Source organism: Sphaerodactylus townsendi, linkage group LG16, assembly GCF_021028975.2.
Source record: "Sphaerodactylus townsendi isolate TG3544 linkage group LG16, MPM_Stown_v2.3, whole genome shotgun sequence".
Lineage (NCBI taxonomy): Eukaryota > Metazoa > Chordata > Lepidosauria > Squamata > Sphaerodactylidae > Sphaerodactylus > Sphaerodactylus townsendi.
Window position 1 is genome coordinate 33,186,517 of NC_059440.1, and position 16,246 is coordinate 33,202,762.

The window sequence follows — 16,246 nt, forward strand, 5'->3', positions numbered from 1 at the left end:
TCATCACCCTCCTTTGCTGGAAGGGAGAGGGGGGGGGGAAAGAAAACCCTCACACTTCTGTCCTCCTGCCTGATTGGCTCCGTCGCGATGCCGGGGTCATGAGGTCTCTCCCCCTCGCCCGCGCCGGTTCTGGAGCCAATCAGGGTGCGCGATGTTGGCATGTGGCGACACTGGCCTGTCTGGGGGGTGGTTGCTGGGTGTCTCTTTGGTTGTGTGAGGACGAGGAGGAGGAGCAGCAGGAGGAAGGAGGCGAAGGAGAAGCTGTGGCTGCTGTTATTATTATCATCATCACCACCACCATTATTACTACTGCTCTGTCTCCCTTCACCCCCTTTTTGCATAGATCGCTCCCCACAGAGAGAAAGGAGGGAGCGCATTGAAGGCTGGCTGGATTATCCCCTCCCCTCCTTCACACTCACCCAACCCCTTTATAGCTTTCTCCCTCAGCTCCTCTGCCTGCCTCCTCCTCCTCCTCCTCCTCCTGAATCTCTCCCTCTTTCTCTTCCCAGACCACATTGTCTCCTCCCCTCAACAGGCTCCCAGTCTCTCCCCCCCTCCTTTTAAAAATTACTTCCCCTTATTGAAATGCTTGAAAACCTTACTCCATGAGCATCAAACAATCCTACTGAGCCAATTTTGGTTCCCCCGCTTCTCCCCCCAAATAGCTTTCATTCATAATAAAAGCCCCTCCCATCCCCTAATACCTTGGTCTCCCTCTCTTGTTCGCAGCCCCTCCAGGCTATTTTCTCTGTTCTTTCCTCCCCTAGTCGATACATATATTTTAGTCCCCACTCCATAGTCTCTTTCTCCCCCACCTTTCTTCTTCTTCTTTTAGACCTCCTTTGGGATTTCCCCACCTCCCACCATCGCCAGAGAAACCCTACTGATGGTGTAATTTGCAAGGGGAAGGTAAGTAAGGAAGTTGCTGGCTTTGATTGCTTTTGTGTATTTTTTAAATTCTCTTTTGCCTTCCTTCTTTCTGTTGGCCTGTGTAGGATGGGATGGGGATATGTGTCAACAGCGATTCTGTATTATCTTTTATTTAGTTGAAGAGGTGAAAGGGACCCTTTAAACATCAGTGTGGTGGTTTTACATACAAGTGAACAAAAAAAAAGTAGCAGGAAATTGGCTTTTTTGTTTTTTATGCTGTGGTCATGAGTGTATGCAAATCTCTTAAATGTTGTGTTCAGTTCCCCCACCCCCTTCTGTGGAGCATTTAAATGAAGTCATGTTTTTGTTGTTATGAATTGGAATCAGGGCATTTCCTCTGATGCCTCTTGAATAAATCTGGGAAGACCATGTGGATGTGTTCCCAAAAGGCCTTTAAAATGTCGTTTTGTTGCATTGTTTTTTTTCTACCCCTTCTGGTGCTGTTGACCTTTGGCTAGATTTATGGGTAGTGTTTTTTTGGGGGGGGGGGGGAATACTGTGCAATAATGTAAACCTAGAAAAAATTTAGAATGATGTTTTGGAAACAGTTGGCTTGTGGGGTGAAGGGGCAGGGAGAAACCAACTGTCACATGGAAGGTTTTCAAACTTACTTAAGTTGCCCATCTTCTTGTTTTTCTCCTTTAGGACTACCTGCATTTGAACTGTTTTAGTTGGGAGTGAATGATTCCTATGTGTAAGAAGCTTGTGAAAGAATCCTTAGATAAAAAAGGGTGGGTCAGGGAAGGCTTTAATTTATTCTCCTTTTGTGAATGAATTGTGTGGAGACCTCTGTTTCAGAGATCACATTGAGGGAAACATGTTTAAAATGCTTGTCCTCATCAGCATTAGAGGAGGAAGAATATATATCCACATATGAAATATACTGTATGTATAACTGTGGGATTCTCAGTTATATATGTTTACTTTTTCCTCTTTGCCTTTTTTCCCCCTTTCTTTTAGTGGTTGGGAAGATAATATGGGGGAAAGTTAGGAGACAGAGAGAGAGAAATCACAGGTTTAACTCCAGAAAACTATAGCTTTCGAAGAAGTTGGCTGTAAGAAAACAATATGATTCATTCATTCATTTCAGCATGTGGTTCAGCTTGGTTTATTTTTAAACACAGCTTTTAACATACTGACTGACTTTGCTGATTCCTCGCTTGTGAACAGTTGGTTGTGCAATGTTAAAGTATGTACCTATTTTTGGTTTAGTTTCTGATCTATTTGGCTGACATAAAATGAAATCCACAGTGCAATTCTTTGCCTTTTGGCAAATTGTGGATAGTGAAACCAGTTGAAATAGTGGAAGGGAGGATTTTTGGGTAAATATGGATAGGATTGGATTGTAAATTATTGATATTGTTGTAACTGAGCATTTCAAAAATTGGTCTGTTTTGTTTTATATTTGCATCTCAGGAATGAAACGGTTCTGAGTTTTTGAATTTTAAAAATCCTTGTGAAGTATCATGTTGTGTAATAAATAATTTGCTTGGGCTAATATGCATGTTACTTGGAGACTTATGGTGTTACTGTTATTTCTGCCTCTCTGCCTTAGTATAACTATGCTGTATGCGCTGTCAGATGCGAAATATATATTTCATGATACATTACTGTGACTTTATCTGTATCTATATATATGTAATTTTTGTAAGATATGGGGAACTTGAAGGTTGAGGCAGAAAGTATAATGTATCTATGGAGCTATTTGTCTAAATCTTAAAGAATCTGTTGATAAAAAGTGAGTACCTGTTTTCTTACTGGAGTTTACCCTGTTATTTATTTGCCAAGATTGATGGCTCATGTTTTAATTACCCATTGTGGGTAATCTGTTAGTCAGTGATGGTTGAAGGAAAGAGGAGACACACACAATGCCAGGGTGTGATCTCATTGTTCACTTCCATACTTGGGACCATGCTTTGCTTGGAGATACACAACCCCCTCCCTCCAATAAACTGGGAAGTATTGCCCATAATCTCTGTGTTTGTAGGTTAGAGAGAGGCCATTTAAGGCAAAGAAGGGGGGAGACCCAAAATTCACCTATTTCCTTTTGATTTCTTGCCCCTTTCCTAGGACTGGCATCTCTGGTTGTTTCTTTTGTTTGTGTGAATAGTAAACTTTAGGCTTCTAGTTCACGTAATGAACTCTCCACCCAATACCAAGAACTCTTCAGGCCAGGACAAGGAAGTATTTTGTTTTGTTTCTTTTGTAGTTGTTAAAGTGGTGGAGGAGGAATGGAGAATGAGATTGTGAGATAACAATGAAATGCTTGTAATGGGCTAATTTTGAGACTATGTGGGATTATGAGATTTAGCCAGCATATATAGAGAAAGGTGGGTTCATGTGTAGAAATGATTGTGGGTTTAGAGTGTTATAGAGGTTTGTGCAAGTTGCTGTTATTTATATAGCACTTCTGACTTTGCCAGTGTGTTATCCTCTTCATTTTCTCTCTCTCTGTGAAGTTATTCCCATTTTACAGAAGGCCTTCTAAAGGAATACCTACTATAGACCTGGAACTTGAACCATAGTCTCCTAGTTTGTAAAGCTGTGGACCACACAGGTATTTTGCCTGTTTAAACGAAATATGTTGGATTTGCAGTTTGTGGAGTGTGTTCTATAAATATGACAGTGCTGGCGTGCAGATATGGATGCTTCTTACCTACCATAAAGATTTGGGGCAGATGTGCTTACTTCATTCCATTCCACTAGCCCTCCAGAAAAAAGTTGAGCAGAGAAAAGGTTATTTGTCCAGGACTACCTGATGGACCTCATGGCTGAACGTTAATTTAAATATTTTGATACTTAGATCCAAAGCAGCTTCTGTTATGTGTTTGGCAAAAGAACCATAAAGGGAAACTGAAACATCAAATCTTTGTGAGGTTGAAGGAAGAGTGATTTCTCATTTAAAAGGCAAGTCTGCATAAATCTGGCTACAACAGGGATTGACTGGCATTGTTAGTGTGTGGTCTCTTTTCTTGACTCCACATGGTCAACCAGTGGGTCCTGTGTTTATAGGGTCTAGCTCAGGGGTAGGGAACCTGCGGCTCTCCAGATGTTCAGGAACTACAATTCCCATCAGCCCCTATCAGCATGGCCAATTGGCCATGCTGACGAAAACTGATAAGGGTGCCTGATAGGGTGGATTCCCTAGTACACATCTAGTACCCTGGAGTTCTATACTCCCAGTTAAGGCAGAGTTAGTGATCCTGAGTGTGTGCTCTTGCTTAACAACCTTGCTGGATCAGGCCAGGGTCCTTCTAGTCCAGGAATCTCTTGAAGAATATCAGCACCCACCTAGCGTGCTGGTCCACCAGAAACTAGCCAGTTGATCACAGGGACATCTACTTCCTCCTTATTATCTGCAGAAACCTTGTGGATGAAAAAAATCTGGTCTTCTGTTTAGCCAGCTTGTATATCCCCTCATACTTGAATATGAGTTTGGATTTATATCCTGCTTCTCTCAAACTTTTAAGGAGTCTCAAAGTGGCTTACAATCACCTTCCCTTCCCGTTCCCACAACGGACATGTGAGGTTGGTGGGGCTAAAAGAACTTTAACTAACTCAAGGTCATTCAGCTTGTTTCATGTGAAGGAGCGGGGACTCATATCCAGTTCACCAGATTAGAGTCCGCTGCTCATGTAAAGGAGGGAGGAATCAAACCTGATTCTCCACATTAGAGTCCACTACACCACATTGGCTGTCGCTGCTTAAATTCTGAACATTCTTGGCACTTTTTCAAATGCCTAAGTTGTTGCTTCTCGGGCTCTTGGCAGTTTATAACAAATATTAACTAATCTTGTAATGAACTTCCGTCTGTGCTGCTCAAGATTCACTTGGCTTTGAGTTCACAACCCCTTTTGTTTTCTGTTGGACTGGCACTCCCTGGCTTGCTTTTTAGAGTGGTCCTTAACCTGTAGGTTTGCCAGCATGATATATGCACTGACTAAAAAGCAGGTCAGTGAAAGAATTTATGCAAATGTGTACAGAATTTTTAAAATATGGAAACCTGTAGTGGACAGTTCAATAGCTAGCTTCAACAAGTCTTTCTTCTGCAGGTTTAGATTAATCTTTCTTGTGTTTCTGTTGGCTTTTCTCGTTCACTCCAGAGGCTCAGATTTGACTTCCAAGGTGTGTCTTCTGATCATACAGTTTCTTGTTTATTATTCTCAACATGGGGCATGAATGTAATGGCTTGTATTAAGTTGTTGCAGTTTCTGGTATTCAGAGATACCCTGGGCCTAAACATGCATCCTTGAATATAGGAGAAATAACAGGAAAAGAAGTTGAGCTAATTGCTCTTGCAAGCTGCTTGTGCTGTGTGCAAATTTGGAAGGGTCACTCGATGCTCTGGGGTGATAAGTGAAATTACAGCAAATCTGAGTAGACAATGTGCTTGAGTATGAAGAGAATGGAGGAAGGGGAGGTACATGCAGTAATACAACCTAAATTGATTTGGGGTTTATTCTGCTTCCCCTGCAAATGGCTCACTTGCTATGGATGCATATGGTCATTTGCGCTAGTGGGAATTACTGTTTCACAGTAAAAGCAACAAGTGCTTCTAGCCCTGGTAACAGCAGTCTTGTGTGTTTGTGTTTTAACAAGAGTTGCGTGTGGGTTTGAGCAAGTGTTGAACAGTTATTAATGCCGGCTTCACCCCATGACGGTGGGTGCCAAAATACTCGGTTGGCCTGGATTGTTGTTTTTTTTCTGGTTGCCACAGGGCCCTGTGATGTTGCATTAAGCTTTGGAAACACCTGGGTGCGTTTAGGAGTGCCACATGAGGCCAGAAACAAGCCCCCCCCCCCGCCCTTCTCCTGTTGAAGGAGCTTCTGCAGAAGGCAACTGTGTGGGCCTTTGCTCCCTGGCTCTAATTCATTCCCATATGAGCAGGGCTGGAGGCAAAGGGCTCTTCAGCTCTCAGCTACTCTGCATTAATTGCAACAGAGGATTTGGCAGAGCTCTTCTCACTCTGTGCACCTCCTCTGCTGCCTTCTTTGCATGAACAAAAAGATGAGCAAATGGGAAGGAGCAGCAGAGGTCCCTAATGCTGTTAGGGTTCTTCCAAAGCCTCTGCTGCTGTTCATGCTGTGCAAGAGGAAACTGAATAACATTTTGTGCCTTAACTGACATGGGAGAAAGTAGTGGAGGTGCATGTGGTGTGTGTTTCTTTTTGAGAAATAAGGCTACTTTGGGGGGATAGGTAAGAGCTGTCAGCTGCTTCTTGATGGCGTAGAAATGTCACAAAATTTGCTTTGTCTCATTCTGTATCTAAAGAGTGGGGGCCCCAGTTCCTGTACAGTTCCATGGCGTAGTTCTTTCCACCACTGTCACAACCCCTGTTCTGTAACTGATTGTTCTTCTTCGTGGTCTTGCGTGCACTCCCACATGGGACTGCGCATGCGCATGCCTGCCACAGAGAAGAGCAGCCAATTTTTCTTCAGGCATTCCTGTAGCAACAGAGTGCTCCCTCCCCCTCAGAGCTGTAGGCTGGGAGATTTCCTTGCTCTTTAAGAAGTGCTCCAAGTGTGGGGCGAAGATGGCAGAAAATGACGGTCATCGTAATTGTCGTTTTTATCTCAGTGAGGGGTACATTCCTGCCACATGTAAGGCCTGTGCCTAGTTCACCCCAAAGGCTCACCAGGTTCAGGCTTGGGGATTGAAGGCTGTCCTTTATGCGAGGTCTTTGGCGCCTGATCCAGTCCCCCTTTGGTTGCTTTGATGCTGACTCCTCAGCCTTCTACCTCAGGTTGGCTGGACAGGGCCCTATCTTTTCCCTCTCCTGTGAGGCTTAAGAATCACCCCAAGCCAGTCCCTTCATCGGGGGAATTCCAAAGGGGTTCATCAATCGAGGAAAATCCTATCATTGTCCCTCTGAACCTATGAAGAAGCCTTATGCAGAGTTGGACCCTTGGCCTGTCAAGGCCCGGATTGTCCTCTCTAGCTCTCCAAGGTTTCAGGCCAAGATGAATCCTTTTAACCGGAGATGCCAGGAATGGAACCTGCAATCTGCTAAAGGCAAAATATGTGCTTTATCACTGAACTTTAAAGGCCTTCTCCTTATGGATTCGTTGCTTGCAAGTTTGCCGTTTGAATGAAAACAGATTCTTCTTTTTTTATTTTTGGTGACGGTAGTTGGAAGAATGAAATGGTCTTTCAAGTTATAGTTTTTATGACATGCTTTTTTTTGCTTTCTTCCTGGAGAGGTGACCTGTGTGACTCATCTGTTTTTCAGGCTTTAGGAAATGGAACTGATTTAATGTTATGAGATTGTATCAAATTAGTTGTGAGTTCTTTCTAGTAAAAGAGTGATGGAAAACACCTGGCTTTTTTGCTTTGAAAAATCTAGAACACAGTTGATGATTATCAACTGTGGGGAGGATAACAGCATAACACAAAAGACCTCTGACTTTTTATCTGCTTAGTTAGTACATGTGGCTCATACACTTAAATTCTCTTTTCTCTGTGTGTTTCTTTGACCATTCAGATTCTCTCCCACATTTGACTCCTTTCCACTAGGTTATGTTGATGCATCCACTTGATTTGTAGTAGTTTTGTCACTAGGAAGTAGCCTTCTGTGATCTATTTTTGTTATATTCCCAAACACTAATTGTTGTGATGTATCTCTTGAAGCCAAATCAATCAGTAGGAGAAAGGATTTAATTCTTTTCAAGAAACACTGAGAGTTCAAATATTGATTGAGAATCCCAAGACATGTTGAGTAATAATATTCTTTTGATAGGTGGGAGTTTACACTTATGGAAGTTTTACTTTCTTGTGTAATGCGATTAAAAATGCATGTGTGTGTGGAGAGAGAAATATCCTTTGTTTTTAAAACAAACCGCAGTAGAAACTGGTTTAGCTAGAATCCAGAGGTCTTTTAATAACATTCTTTGAACTGGTCAACAAGCAGCCACAAAGGGAAGATTGGAATTCAAACTAGGAGACCTAATTCAAGGCTAATATTTGCTGTCGACGGAGGACCTCCATGACACTAATGTAGCAGCTTGATTCTAGTGAAAATGGTGCTTTACATTAGGGATGAGCTATTGACTTTGTTTTACTTGAGTCTCTCTGTACTCTGGATTATCTCAGAGAAAAGAGACATGCTGTACTTGGGTTTAAAACTATCTTTCAAGTCTTCTGGAAAATATTTTTTTTACATCCCACCTTTCTTGTTGAGACTCCAAGTAGATTACACAGTGTAAGACAATGCAATCAAACAGACGTCCAGCAAACATCCAACAAACAGCACAGTAGGTCTGAGCCAACAGGAAAGATGGGGTATAAATATTTTTATAAGGACTGGAGTCACAAAAATTAGAAACAGTGCAAAAAAACCCAGAAATACTTGATAAAGAATGCTAAGAAAGGAATTACAAAAATAGAGAAAAGTATTTAAGAAGAGCAAGATAGCACATACAGTAAACAGTGCCATAGACTGCAGTGTTGTTTCTTTTATAAATGCGACTTCCGTTCCCTTGTACTACACACTTATTTCCTTTATAGGCATGCCCTCTCCAATAATTCTGTTTTATGGAATAATAGAAGTATGGAAGTCTCCCTGACTTTCTCAGGCAGGCCATTTCAGAAGTGAAGGCGGAAAACTGTCCAGTGTCACCTTGAAGACTTACAACATTCATTCAAGTATGATCCTTTGGCAGTCAGAGTCTGCCATTATACCGTCACTTCCTCAGATACAAGGGGAAGAAAGCAAGCAATTGTCCTCATTATTGCACAGAAAGTAATGGAAGGGGAGGAAGAAAGTGGGAGGAGTTTGTAAATCCTCAAGGTGAGAGTCTTTCTTTGATATGCTCCATGTGATAGCTGGAAACATGCAGGTATGTTTAGTCATCAGTGGGTTTTTGATATAAAGTGGTTCTTATCTGTCCATTGCAAAGTTTCACTGTGGTGCCTGGGGAATGCAACTTCAAATGTATGCATGCCTATGCTTAACTTGAGGAACAAGACTTCGCAAGGGCCAAACCTTGTTGTGGCAGAAAGAGCAAAGAGTTCCGTAATACTTTAAAGACTTACTAGGTTTATTGCTAAGAATTATCAAATGGGATTCAGTCGAGATTTAGAATTCCAGTTTGTGGAGATTAAACCCTCCCCAGTTTACTCAGGAGCCTGCTTTTAGGTGTCCTGGTGAATTGGAGCCTTGATTCAAGGGATCTCAAACTCAGAAGCTTTCATTCATTCTCTGTGTGTAATGGGAGGAATGAAGGGAGGGTGCAAGAACGAGCTTAATTAGTGCTTGTTGGAGGCAAACCTCTGTTTGAGCAGGTCTGAATTTGCATGAGGTTGCATATAAATAGGCAAGTAGGAAAAAAGGCAAGTGTGTGAGGGGGAAAGAGGTAGCTGTGAAGAAAGGAGGTGGGGGTGACTGAGTGAGGGGTGGTGGCCCCAGAAGGGGAGGCATGGTAGGAAGGAAGTGACAATGTAGATTCTGCTCTGTCTGGTAGGCTCAGAGGTTTACAGTCATTTTTTTCAGATGCGGGTATTTCTGCTTTTGACAGTGGCATTTCTTTCATACCATCAGAAATTATACAAGTTTTACATCTCTCTGCCTGTCTTTGGAGTTCATAGTATTGCTCATCCATTCCTATTGCATGGGATTTTGGGTTATCTCTCTGGGTGTGGAGGTGACCCCTGACTTCCTGGTAGTGACCCTGTCTCCTTTTTGAACTGTGCTTGGATTGCTCTTAGTTGTTTTGGTAACCTTGGGCTCTCTGGTTCTGACCCCTTAGCTCAGTGCCAGATGGCAGCTTGAGTTCCCTTTCTTGAGCACTGACAAATCTTAGTCTTTGTGTTAATCATTATTGAGGCATCTGTAAAACACAACTATCCTGTGTTACCTGTGCTGAAAATCTTTGTGGCAGTGTGGTGCTGATGCATCAAAATTGTACCAGTTTGTCTTTACAGTTTGTCTTTACAGCGACCTGTTGTAAAAAATATACCCACAGCTGGAATTATCCAGATGAACAATTTTAAGGAATGTTGAAGTCATGGAAGGGAAGCTTTTAATTAAACAAAAACCTGAAAGAGAAAAAATGGACTTTTATGGGCTTTATAATATTCTGTTGTGTTTTTCTTAATGATTTGTCTATTATAAGCCATCTTGAGTTTTGCAGGGGAGAAAGGCAGCTGATAAATATTTTAAATACATAAAAGGGGGTGGGGGGTTTCTTTCCAGTTTCTTTTGAGACTGTCATAAATCTGTGGAAATCACAACCATCTGGGATATTGCAATGGTCACCTGATAACCCTGAGTGCCCTTCTTAATATTTTTCTTCTTCCTTTTGAAATTTCTTGGATTTCAGGTGTTGTGACAAGGCAGTGAGTTACCTTTTTAATAAAAAACATGCTATTGGACGGTAGTTGGCCGACTGGCTTTCCCTCCCCACATTCCACTAGGATATCCAGTTGCTTCTTCTTAGCTGAGATAAACAGAAATGTGTTCAGTTTGAGCAGTTTTCCTCAACGTATTTGAGGTTGTTCTGCAAAAAGGCTTCACATCTTAAAAGTTTCTGTGGCAAGAGCCATGTAGTGTTACTGCAGATGTTTAGTTTTGTTCTAAAATTTCTTAACCTGTTCTTGGGACAACCTGTAATCCCCAAACTCTTTGCCCCCCTGGTGGACAGGTTTCAACCATGTAAGTTTCTTGCCGGAGTGTAGCAAGTACTATATCACTGTTTATGAAGGCTGCTCTGGAGAGAGCCTGAGATTTCAAAGGACTAGTGACCAGAAAGGCAAAGGCGGCAAAATGCTCTCATCACACCACATGGTACTGATGTGCCTGTTGCAGTGATTAGATTTCCCCATGAATTTAGACCTTTTGATTCCTCTGTCATCACGATGGCCTTCCAGCATTTCTTCTGCTTTTCTGAGCAACGAGTCCCTTTCAATCTCTGGGAAATGGGCCTTGACTCTTTGATGTCTCTGCCGACTTCGATCCAGTCTTCTAAATCTTTGCAGACTTCAAAAAGGTAGTTGGTGCCAGAGGGCACACAGAAGTCTGACATCTCAAGGAGATGCTTGGTTACTGGAACCTTAAAAAAAAGAACAGTGTGGCTTCTTTTCAAGAATAGCCTTATTACAAAACCACTGGTATACAAGCTATCTCTGAGAGCTAATACTTGACCACATGCGAGCGTGCTTCCCTGCTCCCCCTTCCCTTTTCATATTCCAAAGGTTGGTTGCCAGTTTTCATTGCTGTGGTGCATAGTGGAGAGATCTGCTGTTGTTGCAGCTGGTTGCTAGCATGTATGCTCAGTCTGAACAACAGTCCCAACAATGGATAGTGAGTTAACTGGTGTTTGTTTAGCAAAGGAAACTAAAACGGTATCGGGGTGCCTGCCACTGCTTTTTACTCTTAGTTATGGGAAAGATCCTTTTCAACTTTTGCGCACATCTGTTCAGGATGGGAAAGACCCAGAAGTAGGAGAGTCGCAAATGGCTCATATGAGGGAGAAAATGTGGCTATGTTTTTAACCTTTATTAACTTGTGGTGTTCGTTAATTTTTGTTTTTACCTTGCATGTTAATGTATTAGGTGCTGGACAGAGGTAGAATAATATAGTCTGGAAATATGAAAACATCTTTCTAATGGTATTAGAAATTTGTTTCTAGTGAAGCCGGTGTAATCATAGTCACTAAGGTACAAGCACAGAAATTAGGGGTTCGGCTTTCCTGAACAGTTTGACAAGAACTGCTGCTGATATGTTCCTAGTTCTGGAGTCAGAGTGGAGGCATTTGTGGCTGGATTCTCTGCAGGGCTGAATGGAGTCGTTGGTAGAAGTGGGTTTTTTCCTGTTTCCCTTTCCCCTCCAAGAGCCACCCAGAAGATGGCAGCCACAACAGAGAATGAACGGACAGTTATTGATATTGTCCTATTTGCAGAATAGCCCCTGGGAAGGCCCTGCTCAGATAATCAACACTACTGTGCAGAACATAGCAAACAAAATTTCAAATATAGCTAGTGGCAGTTTGGGGGAACGACTTGCCTCATCCACCTAAGGCTTTCACTTTTCTAATTCTGGAACATTTTTTAGGGTACGCATTTTGCTGCTGCAAATCTGGGGACATAACTGTGTTCCCATATGATCTGGGAGCATACCCCAGCAGGCATCAGATGTTTTCTGGTGGTTGAATGTTTAAGGAGGAAGATGAAAGCGGTCAGCAAGTTCTCAGTCTATTGTTATTTTCTCATTGAGGCACTCTTGATAAGCTGTTTCATGTTCTCTGGAACATATCTGAAAGCCATTGATTTGTTCATTTGACCCCAGGCTTCTTTCTTAAGCCTTTGCTAAAGGTCAGGCGTGGATGGAGTGGCCCCATAAGTGTGGGATTTTTCAGTTGCACAGATGGACAGAGATTGCTTTTCCCATTCTTGCTTTCTCTGTCTTTGTATCGAAAAGATGGAATGTTTGTTGTTAAAGGGCATTCACTCTCAAATTGCCAACACTGTATGTCCAGCCTATACAAACACAGTCCTGTTAAACTGCCAAATCAAACCTCTATTGTGTGGGCTATGAATAGACTTCTGTACAGCACACATTATGGGTATATTATAGCGCTGGGTTTCTCTTTCTCCTCTCCTGTCAGTTTGTGCATGGTGATAGTGACAGTAATGTAATCAGTTCACTTTTTTAAAAAAAATATGGTTCACAAAATTCATACGCAGGGTAGCTGTGCATAAAATACGTTGCAGTAAGCCAACCTAAAGGTGACTGTTACACCAGTGTGGGACAGTTTGGGACAGATAAGGTGCTAGTTGCTTCATATGGCAAAGGTGGTAATCTAGTGTGATTCACCTGAGCCTCCATCTTTAGGGAAGCATCACGGAATATGCCTAAACTCTTGGTGGTTGGTGCAGCCACTAGCTGTACCCTGTCAAGAGCCAGCACCTGACACTCTCTCACCTGCCCTTGTCAAACCTACAAGACTTCTGTCTGCTGGATTTAACTTCAGCCGGCTCTCTTTCATCCATTCCATCACAACTTCTAGACTACTGACCAATAACAGTTGGGACAGCATCTGAATGACTGTCCATCAGCAAATATAACTGGGTGTCATCTGTATACTGATGAAAGGAAGCCCAGTCCAAACCTCTGGATTAACCTGCCAAGAGGGTGCATATAGATGTTAAATAATAGGGGTGAGAGAACTGATAGACTTAATTTTCCTGGTTCTGTTAATCTTGTGTTTCAGGCTGAATGATTGTACAGACTAGGTCAGGGGTAGGGAACCTGCGGCTCTCCAGATGTTCAGGAACTACAATTCCCATCAGGTTATCTGTCCTTAAACCTTTACCATCTACTTTCTCTTCCCTAGAACAAGGGGCTTTGTTGAAGGCTGTGGGGTTTTTTTGGGATTAGACCAAAGACTTTCCAACTTCAAAGAATATTGTGGGATAAAACTGTGATTGCAGAGTTGTTTTGTCATGAATAACAAAAGCAGAGGATTTTTAAATTTATTTATTGGATAGCACTACATCTGAAATATCAACCTTATTCTTTTTCCCTCCCCAGTACAACATTTTCTCCCTTGGGCATAAGCAAACACACACATGCTCCCCTTGTTAAATTTCATAAGGTACCTAGGGCTTAAAGTCCAGCTTGTGTTTTCTGGGTTAGGCTGGGACAAGCAACTTCACTGTCTGGCATTGCTATATTATCTCAAAGATTCTTGGATGTCAGCCTGAAGCTACTAATTCTGTCAACAGAACTTGTGCTTTGCATTTCCTAGTGTAAGTAGGCACAAATTCATTCTGATTTCAGACAAGCAACCTAGAAAAAAAAACAACCATCTTGAAAAAATAGTATCTAAGCTACTTAAACCGAAGCAATTATAATTTGTAGAAACTAATCTTTCAGTGCAAAAAGATCTCTCAAGCACTTCTCTTAACTCATTCTTGAGCCTTCTAATTTGCCAGATTAAAAAAGTCATTATTAATAGGTGTTCTTGCTTCTTTTGGGCATGAAAAATTGGTAAGCACCGAACGATAATATATTATTGTAGTTTTAATTAAACTTGCACTGGGCTTATCCTGCATTGCCATTTCTTTTCCCGACTCCTAGAAGATGCTCCTATGAAATGTTCTTGAGTGGTTAAATTGAAGAAACCAAAGCAACAGCGGGTTTAACTTTGTGAAAATATGGTGTGTATACACTTTAGGGCAAAAGAAGTGAAGACTGTAATTGTTTGTGTGGGTTTTGGAAAGGTTGGGTACCAGTACAAACGTTGTTCATCTACAGGTCAACTCTTAAGCGTGATGTCTGCCCATGTTTTGTGTCTTGATAATGAAACTCTATCTTAATGCCTTGTTACCTGAAATGCTTCTGTCATGGTATGCCATCATTTGATACTGAAATTTCAGGCGCAAGCATGTAGATCTTGAAGGTTCTGATTGCATTCAGTCCTCATGAACAAACCTCAGTTCATTATATGGTAAGAGCACTTTTTAAAATGATGCTCATGTCACAACATGGTTATCCTAGGTTCTGATGATTGGCACAATTGAGATGAAAGTTTGTGGGCAAAGGAGGCAACAGTGGAATATCCATAGAGTAATAGGAAGCAACAGAAATGTTTTTCCAGCTGACAAATATGAAAAAGGTAAGGTTTAGGTTGAAACAAAAAGATTTGGGCAGGATGGTTGTAGAGCTTTTCCTTCCTTTTGTGATGGCCATCTACTTGCCATGAAAAGTGTTGGAGGAATTGCATACTCAGATAAACAATGCGCTGAAATCTAGTGCTTAGCCTGATTGCGTTCAATGAGATCTGTTTAGTATTAACTGTGAAGTATGTTGCAGTAGCAGCAGCAGCCGGGGAAGCCACGGATGCCTTTTCTACTGTTATCAAAATGCATTTAACAAGATTTGCTGTGCCTGAGTGCCTTTCATTGTAATGCTTTATGGCTCATACTAAAGCGATATAAGTAAGCGACATCCATCTTGTGCTGATACAAACTGCTTCTATATGCTATCTAACAATAATGTTACACTTTTGAGTAAACATCCCTTTTTAATAATAGAAACTAGGCAGGTTGTGTGGTTTCAGAGAAGAAAAAGCAATTTAGGAGATGCAGTGTTCTGGTACACTAAAGATAATCCTATTGTTATAGTGGGGAAAATATCTTGATATGCTGTTCTAGGAGATGGAAAATGTGGCATCAGACTGCCTTTCTTGGACCAGGTGGTGATGACTAATAAGACTAATAATAATAATAAGACTAATATTATTTAGGGTGCCAAGTATCAACATCCCCCCAAATCAGTGCTTAAAAAATAGATTTATGATGGTGCCTTAAGTTTTTTTTCCTTTAAAAAACCATCTCTTTGTAGAACTGTTTCCATTTAAGCCCTTTTATACTATGCAGGGTTCTGTGAAGTGGTGCTAGATGCACACTCCATGTGAACTGTTGACCTATCAGAACCCCTACTCATTGTTGCAGAGAGTTCAGGAGTACCCCTTGGAAAGGGATTCCCAATGTGGTTTGGGCAGCACACAGACAACATGTCAGATGCCCTTTTTCATTTGGCTTGGTTTCTATTTGATGCACTCTTGGAATCTTCCCATTTAAAAAAAATGGCCATCTGACAGGCAAAGACATCTTTCTTTTTAATTGGTGAGTGGATCTATACTTTTGTTTGCATGCCCCAGTGCACTTGCTTACCCAGTAGTGTCATCAGCGGTGGTACTCCTTGTCATTCTGGCCTTCTGCTTAGTTAATTTTTTTGCTCCTGGCTGAGTGATTTTCTTGTTTCATTTTTTTGCATGTCTTTCTCTGCTTAAACAAAATAAAGAAAAATAGTTCTTAAAAAATACAAATCCAGCAGTACGGAAGACAAGCATCACACTTCATTTACTTTTATTAGACTTTATTTGTAGCCTGCCTTTCTTGCTGAGGCCGAAGGAGGCTTACAGAATGGACAATGCAGTTCTACAGCAAAATACATTTAATGAATAATTCAAAAGGACTTGAAGTCCTCTAATTTTCTTAATATTACCTTCCTGAATCAATAGGCTGCGTAGTGGGCCAGGTTAAGAGTTTTGGCACATAAGCAAGCAAGGGGGTCAAAGTCCTCCACACTCCGCAGGGAAGCCCACCTTTTGTTGACATGGGCTGAGAGCAACATCCCAGCGGAACACATCAGTGGAGTGACCAGTGTGCAAGCTACTCTGAGAAATTTGGGAACAGAGGGCAGAGATCATTCTGGTGGCTCCACACTGGCCTCGCCGCTTGTGGCACTCCACCATCCGACAGCTTCTTCCGGCCCCACCTCTTCTATTACCTTGCATTCCAGATCTCCTTCAAC

The 16,246-nt window shown here is 41.8% G+C and overlaps 1 protein-coding gene across 1 annotated transcript in view; it reads left to right on the forward strand.

The window, feature by feature from the left end:
* The first annotated feature begins 219 nt into the window (after positions 1-219).
* The window catches only part of RERE (arginine-glutamic acid dipeptide repeats), a 302,330-nt gene continuing 286,303 nt past the window's right edge, over positions 220-16,246 (forward strand). Inside the window, exon 1 of the mRNA XM_048519246.1 lies at positions 220-909. The gene's annotated coding sequence lies outside the window, so the exon portion shown is untranslated. The remainder of the gene's footprint in view (positions 910-16,246) is intronic.